The following is an 18,409-nucleotide window of genomic DNA, read 5'->3' on the forward strand; positions in this document are numbered from 1 at the left end:
GTTGGCAGGTAGATTTCTCCCAGGGTGTTGTTGGTTTCACCACTGAATCCTACTAGGACATATGACATTTTTATGATCTGATCCTCGTCAATCTTCATGGCTTTCAGGATATCGAGCATGATCAAGCTGACTGAACTGCCGCCATCTACTAGAATCCTCAGGATGCGAGCCGTGCCAATTTGCATGGTGATAACCAGGTCATCATGATGTAAATCTGGGATTCCCTGCATATCAGTGTTGTCAAAAGTAATTTGAGGTAAATTTCTAGGTTTAGAAGGAGATTTCAATTTGGACTCCCTGGCTATTTTATTTGCAGCTGAGCTAGTCAGGCCACAAATCTCAGATCCTTCATTAATGAATTTGACTTCATAGATTGGTGGTGCTGGTGGCAGGTCATATTTTGGCCTTTCCTAATCCTTCCTTGTTGTGTTGTCATCCCTGTTCTTTGATGGCATTAGATCCTTCAAGTAGCCTTTCTTTAGGAGGTAAGCCACTTGTGTGCGTAGACCTAGGCATTCCTCTGTTTGTAGCCCTATGTCCATATGAAATTCACACCATCTGGTTATATCTTTCCTGGAGTTGGGGTTGTCCGTCTTTTTTGGCCACTTGACAATGTCTCTTATGTTGTCAAGCCTCTTGATGAGCCCTGCAGTATCAACGGAGAAGTTATATTCCTATATAGGTGGGTAAGTATAGGAGTTACCTCGTTGCTCATAAGCATAGTTGACTTTTGATCTGTCAGGTCTGGTATAGGGAGATGGCCTGGAGCTGCCTCCACTGTGATTGGAACTTTTCCTGTTTGATATTTCGTAGCCTGCACCGTTGGTTGTGATTTCTACTTTGAAGCTCTTATCTTCTTCTAGCCTGATATAGGCAAGTGCCTTCGCCTGAACGTCTTCAAAGGTATGGCAAGGGTTCTTGGTAAGCTCATCTTAGAAATCACTATCCAGCGGTAGTCCTTGCCTGAATGCCTCCACGGCTATTCCAACGTCACATCTAGGGATTGACACTTTCTCCTTATTGAACCTGGTCAGGAATGCCCTGATAGTCTCGTCTGGTTTTTGCTTGATCGGGTACAAATCACTCAATCTTTTCTCAAGCTCCCTGCTGCTAGTAAACTGATGGTTGAATGAATTTACCTGATCTGCAAAGGACCTGGCACTTCCATTTGGAAGGTTTATGTACCATTGCAAGGCAGGTCCGGTCAGGGTTGTTCCAAACCCTTTGCACATGCATACTTATCGTAGTTCACTGGGTATTGATGCTGCCAACATTCTTTGCTTGTAGTAGGCTACATGGTTTTTTGGATCTAAATTTCCATCATAGGTCCTCATTGATGGTACCACGAACGTTTTTGGCAGATCTACCCTGGCTATCTCGTCCACGAAGGGAGAGTCAGCATAGGTTTCAGGGTTGGCTTCTTCTATGCTGACGGGTACTCCAGGGATCTTCTCAAATTTCTCATGAAGCTTTTGGATCTCCTGGACCATTGCCATCATTATAGCTGCACTTGTCTGGTTTGGATCTGTATCTTCATTTGGAACTTCTTCTGAATCAGAATCAAGATCTCCAGCCTTAGTTTTTAATGGGGTTGGAGTACCAAAGTTGGAGAAATGGATATTCCCGAGGATAGAGGAGAACGGGGTCCCAGGATGGATTTTAAGTTTCGATCCTGAGGCCTTATTCTCCAATTTTTGCTTCGGGTTGGACTATGACTCCTTCAGTTTCTCGACCCCTGGTTCAGCCAGAGTAACTTTCTGTTTTAGTTGTTCCATTTTCAGTAGTTGTTGCTTGGAAGCTGCCAACTTTTGTTCAACACTGTCTCCAGTCATTTTTGTGAAGGTGATTGGTTTGTGTGCAATTGGATTTTGGTTATTTTTTAGCTAGATGCCCCACGGTGGGCACCAATTGTTTTGGTAAGATTTTACACGGATGTGTTGTCTTGCCAGGGAAGTTTAATGAAGGGTGATCTAACTCAATTAAGAATGCCTGACTAGTATAATAAATAGATTAAAGAGTAAATAACTGAAATAAACACAAGGATTTATTCATGGAAAATCCTGGGAATAAGGGAAAAAACCACGGGCACCAAGCCCGGAGGGATTTTATTATGGTTAAGGTAGGCTGGCAAAATACAGATCTGCCATGCGATTTGTAGTATGAATGTATGGATGAATAAATGAGTAAAAATGTATACAATAGAGTGAGAGTGTGTGAGTAATGATTATGTCCCTATGTCTTCTTTCCTCTTGCTATTTATAGTGGTCTTCAATGACCTTTAACGGCTCCTCCCAACGTTAATATAGACGTTGCTAGTTAATAGGCCTTATGCCCTATTAATCGAGATGTGAAGTTCTTCCTCTAACCATATTTTTCTCACGTTCTCAGCTTGGTTGGTAACATTTCCTCTTTTATAGGTTTGTAGAATTGGTCTTCTATGAAAGTAGGAACCATCCTATTGCACTCTCGTTGTTGCCTGGCGTATATAAGTGGCATCCAATGTATGCTAGGTGTGTACTCCTTCAAGACAGGCCAGATACGACGGACTGACCTGCCTTTCCCTCCTGGCTGGCGCCTGTATAGATGATTGATATTCTGTCATGGGTTTCCCCTGCCTAGCCTGGCTTGATGGTTATTGCCTGACACTTGTCTGACCAGGCATGAAAAATCCTGGCTCAACAATAATTAAAGGAACTGTTGACTTTGTATAATATTGTGATAATGAATTTATGGAGAATGATCGTTATCAGTCTGGATGTTGAATATTTATGTAAATGTTACAGTGGACAGGCTCAGTGTCACTGAGCCTAGGTTAGTGGCTAGGTACAGTCCTGATGTAAAGTGGCCAGGCTTAGACATGATTTAAGAGGCCAAGCGCGGCGGTGTTTGGAGATTGTACCATGAACCTGATGACGGGAGGCCAGGCATGGCGGAGTTAGGGTTGGTTATGGACCTGAAGCGTTAGCCTAACGCGGTTGCAGTGTTGATGTGGTGTTGGTCGTGTATGCTATTGTTGTATTTGTTATTATTCACTGCACTTGCTTTTATAGTTTCTATTGTAGAGAATGTTGTATATTGTACTGTATTGTTAAGGGAATTTCTACTTAACCTTTGGTTGACTTGGTTTGTGTCTTGTGTCAAATTGTTACTTATTTCCATAGTGACAAGTTATGATCCATTCAATAATTTTCGATTGAATGGGGAGCAGATTAAATAGCAGGTTTGGGATATTTACTGATGACTATGTGTAGATACCCGGTATCTGTTGAATCCCCAACAAACACCCGATGATTATCCGACAACAAAATGCTTAGGAATCGCTACGTTTGATCGACAATTTATATAAACTACGCGTCGGAAAACTCAAAAACGATTTCGAAAACATTTTCAAAACATTTCAAAAGTACCTAGAGTGTTTTATGCACGGCGACATGGTCGCAATGACACTAACTAGAGTCAAAATCGACACCGGTCCAAAAACCGACTCAAAATTCAAATCCCGACTCCAACAACGAGTCAAACCAAGTCAAACATAAAAAAAACATCACAAAATTTCATGCTAAGTATACACGGTATACTTGATGGTCAAGTATAACAATCATATCCTACAAAACCTAGGATAGACACAAATCCAAATGTGTGATAGTGACAAGACAACTTGAAGACCCGCGGACATGCTCGCGCCTCTTCAAGCAGCCCATGTGGCCACGTCGCTCAAAACGCACACAACCACACAATCTTCTATAAATACCCCTCAAATTACACCATTTGAAGGCACGCGAGCATCCGCCCCCTCTTTTCTCCCTTAAAATTCTAGACCTTGACTTCCCGTGTCCACAAACGACACGTATTTTCAACCTACCGATTGAAAATACGAGCTATACATATTGTTTGGTACTATCATCGTGCATTAAATCACTTGACTTACCACTTCGACCAACTACACCATCACTAAAACAAAGAAACACTCCATACTTTACAAAAATGGTTTTAACTCGAGTTTTCCGACTCACAAGTTCTTACACTTTGTCGATTTCTCGTCAAGCAACCTAGCATGTAAGTATGAGGGTGTAATTAATCTTATTCTTTTATGTTCTTTTTTATCTATTTTTATGACTTTAACATGCAAAAACATGCATAATATGGTCCAAAATACGGATTGATTGAGCCAAAACCGAGTTTTGACCTAAAGAAGAAGCCCATAGTCCCAACTAGGTGGCTCGCGTCTCTTATGTCACCCCAGGTCAGAACTCAAATGTGTTTGAGTTCATCTTTCCTTCATTTTTCATTCATTATTTGTAATCGCTTTTTTACCATTTCAAATATTTCAAATCCTTTTTACAATAAGCTTTTTTAACCATAAATTATATTCACCCTTGGTTCCTTATACCATGACGGTTTAATCCATGATTCGGTGATAATATTTGGCTAATTATATTTTAAAGGGTATTTTAAAGCCTTTTATTCATTTGTTTACATTTGCAAAACCTATATTAGTCATACATGAATAATCATCCTTGGTTCTACATACCATGTCGGTTTAACCCGAGTACGATGGTAAACTTGGACTAATTAACAAAGCAATGAACTTAATATAATTAGTTCATATCAAGCACTTTTTCACACTTTAATTACAAAGCAATGAACTTCACATAATTAATTCATAACAAACATTTTTACATCCTTTTCTTACAAAACTATCCATGTGAAGCTTGCAAAACCGAACCCGACATCGAATATTATCAACACAATGATAATTACTTCGAGTCCCGTTCTTCACATTAGCATAAAAACGGTCTTAACGACCCTTTCAACAAAAACGAGTTTTGACACCCTATTACAAACGATTTCACAAACAATTCCACAAGAATTTTAAACAACCAGGAGAGGCCCCATAGGTCACCTAATGGCTCGCACACCAAGGTAGCTCCTGCTTTCTACATTTCAAACCAAGAGAGGCTCCCTTGCATCACCCCATGGCTCGCGCCTTAATAGGCCGCCTGGTGTTGCTCCTGCTTCCTTTCCAGCACTCGTCTAGGACGATCCCGACTTCGGTTAACCCGAATACTGGGCGGATCAGATTGATGAGTTCACATTTTACATTCTAAAACACTTTTCTAAGACAAATGGATCATATTATGCCCCATAAACCTAATTCGGGATATGGATGTTTAATTTCCGTCTTGCATGCAAATCAACATTAAATCCAACTCGACATCAATTACTTTATATTTGGATAAACAACTGACATAGCAAATCTCACCTGTTAGGTTTAAACTTGTGGATGCGCATCCATGCATTTAACCCGTTTTATCAACTTCTGCACTTAACCAACCAAGATCGATCAGTAGAGGCCTCTACCGCCGGCGGGATTGGGTGTTCGATTAAAGGGCTTCCCAATCGTACCCTCACCTCTTACTCAGAAACTTTAGATAGTGGACGACCATATCCAGGGCAAACGAGAGTCATTCTAGCGATAGGATGCTAAAGAGGGATGATTCCTTATCTTTTGTATCTATGTCAAGAACCGCTTTTTGCCTTGATTGACCTAGGTATAAAGTGGACTTGAACGGTTTCCAGGCATCCCATAATTTCTTGGTGGCGACTTCGAACATCTCTACATCGTTTCGAGACATTCACCGAGATGAAACCGACCGATATAAAGCGATCCGGTCAAAAACATTTTTACGCCACCGAGTGTGGCTTTCAGACTGCCGCATGTCCAGAGATTGGCTTGGCGTGCGGGTGGCCCCATGTCCACAGATTGGCGACTCTGATGGGAATAACTAGGACACTTGTGTCTTTACGATCCATAGATGGTGAAACTCGAACGAGGTCTTGGTTGAAGTGCATTAATTGATATTACGGTCATAAGTCAGGTTCCTTGTCCGGGCCCACAACCTAACCTTTATCGACCAATTGGCTCATCCTGTCGGCGTGAGTTTTCTTATCCCCGCGTCCCGAATCCCGATTGCGTCAAGCATACCATTGGCGTTACAGCATTTTGTTTTGTCAAAGAACATTGACTTCGCACGTGCACGTGCATTATGCATAATATAATGAACTGGGAGTGCTTATGTGCTATGTGATCATAAGTACTTCCGTGTCATTTTCAAACTTTCAAAAACACCTTTTTGCGCCGTCATAATGGCCATTTCAAACCTCGGTCCTTCGCCGACCGTTGCAAACCTTTTTTCATGCCGTCGTGATGATTTTCAAACCCAGTTTTTTTACAAACCGTTTCAACAAAAAACCCTTTTTAATGCCGTCGTAATGAAGATTTTCAAACCCGGTTTTTACAATCATTTCAACAAAAAACACTCTTTTTGCGCCGACATGGACTTTTTGCGCCGACATAATGGCCCTTTCAAAACCCGAAAATGACACACCTTTTTCGAGGACTTTCCAAATCCCAAGGACAACACACCCTACTCGAGACCACAACAATATCAACCCAAGGACAACACACGATTTTGAATTTGAAAAAACCCGTCTTAGGAAACAACGCATCATTTTCAAAGCTGTCGTATCTGTAACTCAAACCGTCTTTTGAAAACAAACCTAAGACAACCCCTTTTCAACTGGCCGACTCTTTGAAGATCCTACTCTTCGAAAGCCATCCATAAAGCAACAAATATATCTTTTTGAAAATTTCTATTTTCAAAAATTTTAGTCCACCACTCCAATTCCGCCTCCTGTCTACCGAGTTAAAGCAAACGTACTTATGGGTCTTTACTTATAAGTCGTCTCACCTCAAGACTCGTTCAACGGCATCACGCCATTACATTGAACGCGATTCAAAGTCTAATCAACATCGTCACACCGTCAATCAAGTTAGCACCGAGGCACCACACACAGTTGCCCTCGTCTCGTTGAGTCCAAAGTATCTTTTCGTCCTTTGTGTTGTCTGCGTTTAGTCACTCAACTGTGTCGGATTGGGATGTAACGTGAGCCATTTTCTACCTCAGAACCATGGCCCCATCTTCAGCTTCGTCCAACAACAACAACGATGACAACAGAGATCTCAAAACTGCTCAGCTAGCCAGCCTGCTCATAGTCCTTAAGGTCACTCTGGACCGTGTTGAGACCCGGATCGACACTCTGGAAAACAAGGAAACTGGAGAACACAACACTCCTCATTTAACCGAAATTGAGAAAAGGCTTACGCTCTTGGAAGAGCAACTCTTGTCCCGTGGAAACAACATTCACCTCGAAAACAATCGAAGGTTCGAGCCCGTCAGGGATCAACTACCTGACAACTTCACCTTAACTGATGTGCCTAAGTTCAAGGGAGTGGAGGACCCACTCAATCACATCCGGGCCTTCAAGTATTACATGTCCATCAAAGAGGTCAAACAAGAGCTCTTTACCCGAATCTTTCCTTCATCCTTGGAACCGATTCCTCGTCAATAGTACTATTCCCTCGACCGAAAGAGCATTATAACTTGGGACGAAGTCGCCGTTGAATTATCTAAGCAATACGCCGACAACGTCGAAATTCAAGCCAACACCCGCACCCTTGAGGTCCTAACCCAAAATGACAAAGAGGGATTCACCGAATTCCTAACCCACTGGAGGAGGGTGAGCACCCAATTGGTTAGCAAACCAAACAAATCAATCTTGGAGGAGAAATTCGTCAACAATCTCCGTCCGGCTTATGCCAACCTGCTAAGGTATCAGAACATCAAAACCTTCCAGGATTTTCAAATCGCCAGGACACGTATCGAAGATGACCTACGCATGGGCGTTCTAGCCAAGACTACGGGTAGAGGCTATCAGGGGTCTGCATCAACTGGATCTCGCCCCTACGGTCAAGCAAACAAAATTGACGAGGTTAACCTCCTCGAGCCAACTATAAAGAAAGCCGAACGTCCTCAAAGAACGTTCACCAACTTGGAATCAACCTATGCTAGCGCCCTAAAAAGGCTCATAGACCAAGGGAAATTGCAACCAATCAGTCCCACTCTGGATCCGCCTGAAGCAAGGAGAACCCACTTTTGGAACCCTATCGCATATTGCCAATATCACCAAGGCAAAGGCCATGACACAGAAACTTGCATCAAGCTGAAGCAAGCCATTCAGGACATGATCGAGAAAAGAGAATTACTTTTACCTCCACCAGCAAAACCAAACAAAAAAATAAACCCTCTCGGAATTCATGCCATTTCGGATGATGAGCCAACTCTGGATTGCTCGCATCTCATCTTGCCCATTGAGGACGAGAACAATGCCTTGGAAAAGGACACCCAGACGGGATGTTCGTGTTCAGCACCACGTCCATGCTCGCGATGTTTCGGCAAGTCGAGGAAGCTATACTTAGTCTCTCAGAGAGGATCACCCGGCTCGAAGTACCTCGCGACCCCGAAATCAACGGTATCTGGAGAGATGACGTAGATGACGTCTACATTGTCTCGGGAAAGGGCAAGCAAACCAAAGAGATTGATCACCTTCATCGATCAGGACGCCCTTACCAGAACCCAAACAACATAACAAACAATCTGCCAGCGACCAATGACGAAATCGTCCCAGACGTTGACATTCAACCCAGGATTCCTGAGGACTCGATTCACAAGCAACTCCAGAAAGCCAAGGCCGAAATATCCATTTGGCAACTAATTGCTATATCCTTTGAGCACCGGCAGGCTTTGCTTTAAGCCTTGGGGAAATTGACAGTGCCTTCCACCTCCTCACCCGAAGAAGTGGTAGCCCATATGACCAGGGATGTCCCTTACCTGAATAACCCAATCATCTTCTCCGACGAGGATATCCCTCCCTTTGGAGCTAACCACAACTTGGCCCTATACATCACCGTGCAATGCTTGAAAAAGAACATACCCATGGTCTTGGTGGATGACAGATTTGCAGTCAACTCAAAATAGCCCATAAACTAGGGATCAAGGAAGCTCACCTAGTCCCAACCAATCAAGGAGTTCGCGCCTATGACGGCAATCCCCAAAAGGTCGCAGGTCTTATCGCCCTAACCATAGCAACATGACCCTTGGAGAGGCAAGACAGCTTCTAAGTAATCGACATCGATCCAACATGCTTCTAGGGCGCCCTTGGATTCATTCTGCCAAAGCCTTCACATTTACCCTTTACCAGAAAATTAGGGTCCCCTTCAATGGGAAAACAGTCACAAATCCTGCATCCCCAATCAAAGCTGTCATGAAAAAGGGGATAGCCTCTCAAGTCATTGAAGAGGTTCAAGTAACTCACCCGTTGATGAGTCATAATATTATACACATTTATGCCTCCCCTTAATTACTTTTGATACGGTTTTCGTGCTAATTTATATTAATTACATGCCTTTTATGTTAAAATGTCGATACTTCCGCCATTTGATGTTTAATGCAGGAATAATGCATTTGAGGAACAAAGGAGTGTAATGGGCATCGCGGAGTGGGCATGAAGGAATACACGAAATATGGCACGGGAATCCATAAGAATGAAAGAAGAGAGGTTAAGAAGACAACACGAAGAAAAGAGATGAACCAGGATGGTTCCTCGATCCACTACACCTAGGCTCGATCGAGGAAGTTGGTTACTCGATCGAGTACATATAGGCTCGATCGACGAACCACTTATTTCCAGAATTTTCCGCAATTTCCTTAAGTCGGTTATGTTTTATTATAAATACCCAAATCGTACCCTAATAATAATGATTGTTCAATTATCGTCTTACATCTAGTTAATTAATTACTGATCAGAATTGGTTAATTAGTCTTGCAAACTAGGATTTTCACCAACCGGGTTAAGACTAGTATAGGCCACGATAATTGAGTTAGACCGACTTAATAATAAGATTGCATGTTAAGTTTAGATCTAAAAAGACATATTAGAATCGACCGATCATATGACTTTCAACAATATAAATTGCTCAATCAATGAATTGAATCTTACCCTTGGATGACTACCTAGTGAACCCGATCCCTAGACTCTTTATTATTATTGAATTTGTCTTTATTTACATCGCAATTAGTTATTAGATATCAAACAATCAACCCCATAAAACTGTTACCTTTAAGATGAACTTAAATATAAACAAACTAGATTAATTACCTCGCCTCCCAGTGGATTCGACCCTTTCTTGCCACTAGCTACCAGTTAGTAGTAATTTAGGATTTATTTTGATAGGCCAACGACTGAAAATAACCTTATCACCCGTCGAAGGTTCGAGTAACTCACCCTCCTAGATGAAAGGCGACTCAATGCCTTGCACAACGTCCAGCTATACCAACGACGTATACAACGGGCATTCAAAGTCAAACCCAGAAACATCAAAGAAGGCGAATTGGTCCTCAAGTTGGTCCGAGCACCATTACCCGTCGATCCGAGGGGGAAATTCAAACCCAATTGGGTTGGGCCATACCTGGTCAAGAAAATCCTTTCAGGGAGCGCAGTGATATTGAGTGACCTAGACGGGGAAGACTTCACAAACCCAACTAACCTAGACCAACTCAAGAGATACTACCCTTGAACCTTAGCACAAGCAACTAGCAACCTTTCCCTAGTTTCATAACTAGTGACCGCAATCCCCCTTTCAAGTCAATTCCTCAAAAGTTCTGATTTGAAATTACATGTTTAATTGAGTCTAAGTTACGGCACCTTGCCATGTTTCCAGCAGCCTTTGATCTGTCAAAGGCACCATCTATTTGCACAAGCAATCAAACAAAACACCTGAACTACAAGCATGGTATGATTTCACCTCTTTAGGTGAATACGTAGGCAATCATTTCTTCCGTAAGAAGGATACAACCACAACACCCAAACAAAAATATACACTCCAACTTAAACAAAACCTTTGAACTACGAGCATGGTTTGATTTCACCTCTTCGGGTGAATACGTAGGCAGTCTTTTCTTACACAAGAAGGATACATCCATCCCTACACACAAAAAACAACAACCCATACAAACTTCAGAAAACACCCCCCTTTCCTCACGAAAAATAGAACAAAAAAGAGTCTTTCTCCCTTCCCACAAAAATTTCCTTCACACATGCAATGTTTAGGACAATTCAAACCGAATTACCTTTACAAGATAGATGGAGAAACAACAAATGTTCACAACATTTTTTTAGCACAAGCAATCCTCTTATTTAATTAATAATAGGAAGGATTATAAACTTGTCAACAATAAAGCTAAACAAGCCCACGACTTGCCAAGTTAGAACGTCGACTAAGACATCATACATAATAATACTAGCACAAACACTAAATACATAACTAATCACTACTAGAGATACAGGCTATAACAACGGTTAAAAACCGTTGTTATATAAAAATGCGGACGTTGTTAAAGCGTCCGTTGTAAAAGGTTTTAACAACGGTTGGTTATCTTAAGGAACCCGTTGTTGAAACTATTAACAACGGTTTTAAGTATAAAAACCCGTTGTGGAAAGTGTGACTCAATTTTGAGGAGAAAGTTATAACAACTACAAAACCGTTGTTATAACTAAAGACAACGGTTTTTTAATAAATAACCGTTGTTTATTCTTAAAAAAAAAATTAAATATTACTAGATGCATGCATAATTACGGCCCGTTATAATTCCGATGCATGCATTATTACTGCCATCACTGTGCATATGAACGGACAATATGGAATGAGAAGGGTTAGTAATAAGATTTGAAGCAGCATTGAGAGATATGATGATGATTATGGCACAACTTCCTAACATATATATTAATTAAAAAACAACTCAACCCACACATTGCTTAGTATAAATACATGCATTATCTCAACTAACATTTCCATTATCTCACTATATACATCTCCAAACCCTAATCACAAAAACAAACTCCAAATAAATTAACCCTACTTAATCTTTCAAAACAAACCCCAAACTCCAACAAAATGAATGATATCATCCTTAAGACTCTTACTATGATCGAGAACAACGACGCTTCATCCGCCGGTTGCTCCACATTGAGGATTTCAGGAGCTACCTTGCGGATGCTCGATCCATTCTCAAGGACGCCAAAGAAGATGGCTTGACGGAGCGGCGAGCAGCGGCAATATGACGATATAGCAAAATCTGAACGGAACCTTCAAATAGCCAAGGAGGAGGGGACGGATATCATAGAGGAGAATAAGACCCTCTATGAAAATATAAGAATTGCATTTTTATTAAAGTAATTTTTTTTTAATTTATGTATTTATTATATATATATATATATTAATTATGTTTCTCGGCATTCCTCTCTATCATCTTGCTTCATCTTTGTTAATTAAGCGAATAATGACGATGAAAGACGAATTAAGCGAATAATACTTAAAGAAATAACATAATGGTCGATAAAAACTAACACATACACATACACATGCAAATGAAATAATTAGAAAAAGAAAATAATGACGATGAAAGACGATGAAACCAACAGTGACGGCGAGATTTACCTGATAATTAGACGATGAAATCAACAGTGACGGCGAGAAGATAAAGAGACGATGAGAAAGAGAGAAAGAGACGATGAGAAAGAGATAAAGAGACGATGAGAAAGTGTGTTTTGTGTTTTGTGTTTGTGTTTGTGTTTGTCTGCTGGGTTTGTGTTTGTGTATTAAGGTTTGTATTGTGTGGCTGTAGCAGACTTGTGTTTGTGTGGTTTATAGTATGGAAGGTATTGACAACGGTTATAAAGAACAACCGTTGTCAAATAAGTTTTAACAACGGTTGTAAATCAACAACCGTTGTCAAATAAGTTTTAACAACGGGTTCCAAAAGTAACCGTTGTGATTACTTTTCACTAACTTTGCGTCAATTTTGCGCCAAATTATTAACAACGGTTGTGCATGTGTAACCCGTTGTTAAAACTTATAACAACGGGTTTTATAACCATACCCGTTGTAATTCATTTTAGTAAAATTCGCGCCATACATTCTACAACGTCTATTGTGATTTTCGTGAATAATCGTTGTTGAAGGGGCGTTGTAGTTGCCTGGATTTGTAGTAGTGAATACAACATAATAAAAACACACACAAATGCTAATACAACATAATAATAAAGCGGGTAATTGAGGTCTTCACTCTTCCGTTCTACCCTTGCCTTTGCTTTCAGGATACATCTTCCCCTTGTTCTTCTTGCTAGCCCGCCTAGCATGAGCTTTCTCCTCGGAATGGATCCACAACGGCAATGACACCCGGGCTCTTACACAACCCTATACTCGGCCCAAGCCGAGCCAACACACGGCTTACCGCCTCCTTGGGGCCAAATCTCCTTTTCTTCGGTGGCCTCATCACATCCGGGCTCACATCGTCGCCAAAGTCGTTAAAGTATGCACGGTTTGCCTTGCCAACCTCCGTATACTTCAAGTCGCCGATTTCATCTTTGCGAAACTTTGACCTTTGTTCCAAGTTTTGAATTCTTGACCATTTGACATAAGCGGGAGTCACCCATGTCGTTAAAACGGGGATTGGTACCTCCCAAACCGGCCGCGTGGCCCACCACCTCTCAAAAGCATCCACAAGCTCGGAGTTTCGGAATATACTCTCTTGGACGAGAGTATCTTGAGCGGGCACCTTTTGTTGACGGCCCATTTGCCTCATGACCATTTCCGGATAAATAAAGGAAGCAACCTTCATGCCCACAACCATCAAAGAGCAAGAACAAGCGGCCGGAGCGGGCAACCCCGTAAAGGACCTCAAGCGCCACCACGGAACCACCCAACGAATGTGAGGACCACCATCCTCCACCAATTAGAGGTCCAATAAGCCTTGGGTTAATTATTATAAGGTAGGTGAGTGGAAGTTTCTAGCAACAGTCACAATTACTACCGTCTCAAGTTAATTATTATCGTATATTATTATTACCACTATTATTATTATTATTGTTGTTGTTGTTGTTGTTGTTGTTGTTGTTGTTGTTGTTGTTGTTGTTGTTGCGCGCGATCTACTACAAATTGAATCTATTGCAACATTTCACTTGCAACACTTTATGAAACTGTTGAATTTTAGGCACAAATTGTCATGTTCGCAACACTTTTACAAGAAATGTTGCATAATACAATCAATCGCAACACTCATAAAAAAATGTTGCACCCTAAAGTGAAATATGCAACATTTTTTTATCTAGTGTTGCATTTTTTAATACAATATGCAACATTTGTATACAATGTTGCTTTATCAAACCTAGAAATATTATTTGTCCAATATTCTTTGTAATTTTTAGATTAGTAGACACATATGTTGTTTTGTAGATATCTACTTTTAATATTTCAAAATGAAAATAAAATCCCATTGTCATTAGACTATTTTTTAACATATGAAAACAATATGTTACTCCATCATTTAAAGTGAAGAAATATTAACGAACTTATTATTAGTTCATTATTTTTATATAAGTTGTTTAACTTTCTTATTTAGTACCTACCGTAGACATATCAAAATTTGACTTGATCGTAAACTGAACCTGATTCTAACCGGCCATCTTTTTTACAGTATTACCTGTGTAAAGTTTAAGTTAGGATCCGATTGACACAAATTTGGAATTACCCGTTAATTTAGCATTGAAACCTGACCCAACGGTACGTTTGATTAAAATATAAATTATACATATTATTAAAATATTACTCTCTCTGTCCTAGTTGTTTGTTGTCTTATTCTATTTTAGGGTGTCAGTCAATTGTTGTCCTTTATATTTTAGGATTGTATTTGATCATTCACCCTCAATTTTGCCCACTTGCCATCTTATAATTGACTCTTCTTTTTTCTTGATTTTTGTGTTAAAATCAAATGATAACAATTGACCAAAACAGGGGAGCAATATTTATTTACGAATTAAGAAATTATAATTAAAACACAAAATCTCATTTGTGACGGCACGTATCCGTCACTTTGGAGTGACGGATACCATTTTCCCTCACAAATGACCCATATAGAGGAGAGAGGGAAGCACATGGGAGTGCCCTCACCTTGTCCCCCATATTCGTTTTGTGAGTGGCATTATCCGTCACTTGCTCTGACCCGTCTTCAGCAAGACTTATTGTAATTAAAAATGTACGGAGTAGTAATTTTTGCATTTCAGTTATTAACACAGGTAAAAGAAAAATATTAATTGTTTGGCATATTTGCTAACAATGACCGACTCTTTCTCCCTCTTTCATAACCTTCAATCCTTCATTCAAAGTGTTCTACTCATCCCAAGCCATGTGGCCCGTCTCTCGTTGTCGATTATGTTCCTTAGATGAATTTTCTACACCGTTGTGTGTGCTTTACTCATCTCCTTTTGTCGCCATGCGAGGTACCTTCTTCCCCGATCTGTTATAGTTTCAATAATTCCGTCTGCTCTTCGTTGATTCAGTTTTTTAAAACGAATTTGTTTTAGTTAATTGACATTAATATACATCTCTTATTCTGGAAACTTGGGTAATTTTTGTAGATTAATTGAGTAGAACCGTAAAAATCTTGAATTAGGGTTCATGTAATTTGGGGGTCTTTTATTGAAATTCGAATTTGATGTTTATTTCTGAGGGATATTTGACGATGAGGTATTGTTAACGTTTTTGTGCGATTGAATTGAGAAATCGCTATTTAGGGTTCATGAGTGTGCTAATTAAATTGTTCCAGATTTTGTTGTCCATTTGAGATACATAGATTAGTCTTACCCTTACTGATATAACATGGGTATGCCTTAATTTCTCATTTTTAGTTCCTTAATTAACAACCTATGTTAATTTGGCTCACAGGAGAAGTCCAAATACATCATATAACTTCGTCTATCATCCATAATCACCGTGGTCTATTATCTATGATAATCAATTATATTGATGAGAATCAAACTCATTTGACTATTAGGAATTGTGAATTACTTATAATTGCGGTAAGCAATGTTTACCACTTGGAATTCTTGTTATATATTCAGTACTTGTTTGAGTAATGGATAGTACTAAAGTAAATTGGATTGTGGTTTTATGCTCTTTGTTTGTCGTAGTAGGAATGTTTGTCATTGTCTTACACTCTTACATTCCGTAGTAGCTTATTTTCTATCTTCTCATATACTATCTAGATATATATGTCAGTATATAACATCTCAATAGCTCGTATATGACTCAAAATATTTCTCTTTGATAGGTAATGACTTATATGTGGGAGCGACAATGATTCTCTTTAAATAAGTGAAATAATTCACTTGCTTATTATTAAACTGGTTATGTTTATTCATAATAAACATGATAACTTAGAAGTGATGTAACAAAAGTCTTTGAGCTTAACATTGTAGGTAAATTTTTAGTGTTATTTTATAATTTTAATGTGCAATAATGTAGGTATTCGGGAATACTGCCAATGCACAATGACAATGAACACAACTTTCTCTCAACATTTTGTTTTCCTCTTAGCTAAAGTTCTCACGAAGAACGTTCTCATTTTCTAGGTCATTAATAGTGCAAGATATACATATAATTTCATATGTTATTCGTTCCAGAATGGACTCTTAGTGTATCTATGTTACTTCTAAAAAGGCAATACCTCAGTGGATTAAAGTTGCTTTAGAAATCTCTTAATTAAGTTTTACAAACATTAGTTGACGTCTTTTGAGCATCGCCTTTCCTCCCTTCAGGCCAACATTATTGATTATTGATTTGTTTTGGTTCTTAGGTGAAGGAACTGGATTTCAGAGTGGGTAATGGATAGTGGTCAAACTATTGCTGCCCATTTAGTGGTTATTTTAACTTCCCGTCCCCATATCTTGTACAAAGACATACCTGACACTGTTTTTCCCAATCAATTTTATAGGTTTTTTTCCCTCAATTTAGATTCTTATATAAGAGAGAATTACAAGAAACCTAGAGGTCTTTTTTACTTTTGTCACATTTGCCTAATTCATCTTTTTGTTTCTTTTACTGAACTTAACTTTGGTTTTATTAAAGGGAAAGTGTGATCAATGATATTTTTATATATGTTGTATGTAGGCTGGTGAGAATGTTAACCATCAATTTGGCTGCAGCTATATAGAGCATGAAAAGCTTGGCTTTGGTATATGACTGATTGCAAACTCATGTTCTCACTCGTGCTCCTTAGGAACGTTGTATGATAAAAGAGTTTCTGAACCTGATTAAAAGAATGGGTGATCATTACAATCGTGCTGAATCTGGTCTCCTAAACATGAATGCTGGATGGCGAGCTTGGTGGGCATGTCGCATGTGCTCATAAGGATTAAGCTTAAGATCAAGATGCTTCTTAGACTCTTCGCTTTATTTAAAGTTGCATGTTGTAAATTAATGTTATTAAGTTGTTAGATTAAAAATATAGACTTCTTACAAAAAACAATGTATTTACGTTTTTTTGGAATAAAATTATTGGCCTCTTTACCAAAGTGTTGCTTGTCTATTGAAAAAAAGTTGCATTATCGAGATGAAAGGTGTTGCATCTATTTATCGAAAGTATTGCTTTACTTGATAACAAAAATGTTGCAAATGGTTAAGAAAGTGTTGCCATTTAATCAAAAAAAGTGTTGCAATTTCTAGGAAAAAGTGTTGCTGAAAAAAAGTGTTGCATACTCAAAAAAGGCGCAACACTTTGTTTAAGTGTTGCTTTTGATGAAAAAGTGTTGCACCAAGTGTTGCATTGATCTATTGCAAAGGAGTTTTAGGCAGCACTATTAAAAGTGTTGCTTAAAGTATAATGCAACATTTTTAAGACATTTTGCAACATTTTCATGGTGTTGCTATTGCTTCATTTTGTAGTAGTAGTAGTAGTAGTAGTAGTAGTAGTAGTTGTTGTTGTTGTTGTTGTTGTTGTTGGTGTTGTTGTTATTGTTGTTGTTGTTATTGTTATTAATATCATCGTCGTCGTCGTCGTCGTCATTATTATTATTGTTATTATTATTGTTGTTGTTGTTGTTACTATTATTATTGTTGTTGTTCTTATTGTTATTGTTATTGTTATTGCACAACTACAGATACAGGCTATAACAACGGTTAAAAACCGTTGTTATATAAAAATGCGGACGTTGTTAAAGCGTCCGTTGTAAAAGGTTTTAACAACGGTTGGTTATCTTAAGGAACCCGTTGTTGAAACTATTAACAACGGTTTTAAGTATAAAAACCCGTTGTGGAAAGTGTGACTCAATTTTGAGGAGAAAGTTATAACAACGGTTGTAATATACAAAACCGTTGTTATAACTAAAGACAACGGTTTTTTAATAAATAACCGCCGTTGTTTATTCTTTAAAAAAAAAAAAATATTACTCGATGCATGCATAATTACGGCCCATTATAATTCCGATGCATGCATTATTACTGCCATCACTGTGCATATGAACGGACAATATGGAATGAGAATGGTTAGTAATAAGATTTGAAGCAGCATTGAGAGATATGATGATGATTATGGCACAACTTCCTAACATATATATTAATTAAAAAACAACTCAACCCACACATTGCTTAGTATAAATACATGCATTATCTCAA

The 18,409-nt window shown here is 39.1% G+C and overlaps 1 long non-coding RNA gene across 1 annotated transcript; it reads left to right on the forward strand.

Annotated features, from left to right (window-relative positions):
- The first annotated feature begins 15,025 nt into the window (after positions 1-15,025).
- Positions 15,026-17,310, forward strand: LOC141634178 (uncharacterized). Its single transcript, XR_012538938.1, has 2 exons — positions 15,026-15,237; positions 16,907-17,310. It is a non-coding gene; the product is annotated as an uncharacterized LOC141634178 (long non-coding RNA).
- Positions 17,311-18,409: the final 1,099 nt, after the last annotated feature.

Source organism: Silene latifolia, chromosome Y (assembly GCF_048544455.1).
Source record: "Silene latifolia isolate original U9 population chromosome Y, ASM4854445v1, whole genome shotgun sequence".
Classification (NCBI taxonomy): Eukaryota; Viridiplantae; Streptophyta; class Magnoliopsida; order Caryophyllales; family Caryophyllaceae; genus Silene; species Silene latifolia.